General features: G+C 46.9%; 1 pseudogene across 1 annotated transcript; it reads left to right on the top strand.

Moving 5' to 3' along the window:
* The first annotated feature begins 1,184 nt into the window (after window positions 1-1,184).
* Window positions 1,185-1,677, top strand: LOC308423380 (eukaryotic translation initiation factor 4H-like; annotated as a pseudogene). The gene has a single exon. The product of its transcript is annotated as a eukaryotic translation initiation factor 4H-like (transcript).
* Window positions 1,678-2,300: the final 623 nt, after the last annotated feature.

Here is a 2,300-nt window from a genome sequence, read left to right as displayed (position 1 = left end):
CACTCTTGTGTTCTAGACCATACGTTCCCCAACACACAAGTGGCAGCACACAATCCTCCATGGAGCCTCTTCTTTCTGTAAGCCTCCCTGGCTCCTCCATGCTCTCCCTTGCTTTATTGTCTCTCCCAAGTTGTTTTCTTGTCCCCTGTTACTATAACCAACTGCTTCTGGGGCTACACGTCCTTAAAAGCAGGCTCTGTCGGATCCACCTTTAAGGAAGGCTTCTTGGAGATGTCTGGAGTTTTAGCTCGAATTAAGCTGTACACGCGTGTTTCTAGTTTGTGCATCATATTTGTATGTGTTGCACTGGACTCCAGCCGTGGCGACTATCAGCCTGCGTCCCACAACTTGACAGGAGGCTCCTCAACACCCGTTGCCACGGCATTAAGTGGCCAATGTAAGGAGCATATGACAAAAGCCCGTGGATGAATGTTGGTGGAATAACTGACTAAACCATTGTTGCCGTGGTCCTCGGACAATGTTGGGACAATAGTTGGAAGAATTCCCTATCCAAGGGCTTCCCTGGGTGTGGGGGTAGGGATAGGGGATAGGGCATCCTGTATTCCATGGCAAGACCCTGATTCAAAGGAATTATCACAATGGTTTGGAGACTAGATTCAGTTGGCTCCGTTTGAGAGTCTGAATATGAGAGACAGCGTGCTTATTTGCCTACCTGAATTCTAGCTGGAAGGCTTCCTTTTCTTGCTACTGACAGATCACGACAAGAACATCCCAATTTTCCCCCGCACGAAAGATGAAAAAACGTTTCCTCATTTTGCAGAGTCAAGTGCGAACCGTTCTGTTAAAACCTGTTTCTCGGCTGACATCTGGTGGACTAAACCTCAAATGCAGTTTTACGAAGGAAAGATCTGTTCTCAGCTCCCACAGGTAGAAAAATCATTAAAACCTCAACAGCCAAACGGACTGAAGGCTAGTTTTGCTAATACTGCTAGCGCTGGGTTATTCCTAAGTAGACACGATGCTGTGATATTTGCTGGAGAAAGTTCTTCACTGCTGTAGTACATCTGGCGGGCTGTAAATCTTCCTCAAACCCTGTCCACAGTTAACTGACATAGTAAAATTTAATGTTTTAAAGATCTTCCAGAGTGAAGGATAAAAATGGGTTCCTATTGGACTTCTTGGTGGCAACACAGGGCTGGTTCCTCAAGGAACGGGGACGGCAAATGGCGGACTTCGATACCTACCACGATCCGGCCTACAGCAGCTTCGGGCGACGGTAGAGGGTCCTGCGGCAGTGCTGGTGGCCCTGGGTCCGGAAGCCAGAAGAAGCTACCCACAGAGCCCCCGTGCACAGCTTATGTAGGAAATCTCCGGTTCAACACAGTTCAGGGTGACACAGATGCGATCTTTAAGGATCTCGGCGTACGGAGCGTGCGGCTAGTCAGCGACGAAGACAAATTTAAAGGGTTCTGCCATGAAGAGTTTGGTGAGGTGGATTCCCTGAAGGAGGCTCTGATTTACGACGGCGCGCTCTTGGGTGACCGGTCACTTCGTGTGGACATTGCAGAAGGCAGAAAACAGGGTAAATGTGGCTTTGGATCCAGGAAAGGCGGACCTGATGACAAAGTGGCTCTTGAGAATCCAGAGGAGAATTCCCAGGATGACTTCAACTCTGGCTACAGGGATGACTTCATAGGGGATACGGGGAGGCAGTAGCAACACAGTATAGAAAAAAAAACATATTCTTTCATATGTGAAATCTTAAGAGGTGGAGGGAGCATTAACTCAGAAGGAAGATGTCCTGCTTAGGCTTTTAATAAGAAAATGCCTCCATCAGATTGGCCTGTAGGAAAGTCTGTGAGGGCCTTTTCTTGATTAATGGTCGATGTGGGAGTTAGCCCATGTAGGCAGTACCATCCCTGACAGGTGGTCCTGGTGGTCCACCTTGACTTCCCTTCAGGATGGGCTGTGAGCTCTAAGACGAAATGGACCCTTTCTTCCTCAAGTTGTTTTTGGTCACTGTGTTTATCAAAGCATCTTAAAAACCTAACTAAGTTGGTTATTAGGGAGGATGAGTGGAGTTGTGAGGAACACGAGAAGAGAGGGTAATGGAAGGGTGAATACAACTTATAAAAGCACAGCGAACCCCACTACTTCATGTAGTTAATGTAGACTAAAAATATGTTCCATTTCTTCTGGGATCTGGGGCCATAGCTTAGCGGCACAGAACTTGTCCATCATGTGTGAAGCCCTGGGTTTGATCTGCAAACAATACACAAAGACAAACATATTCTGATTTTATAGCTTCATTGTATTTATTCTTGTACATATTCAGAAGA

Source organism: Micromys minutus (genome assembly GCF_963924665.1).
Source record: "Micromys minutus genome assembly, chromosome: 8".
NCBI lineage: Eukaryota > Metazoa > Chordata > Mammalia > Rodentia > Muridae > Micromys > Micromys minutus.
The sequence above is the reverse complement of the archived record's forward strand: the minus strand, read 5'-3'. Positions and strand labels throughout refer to the sequence as shown.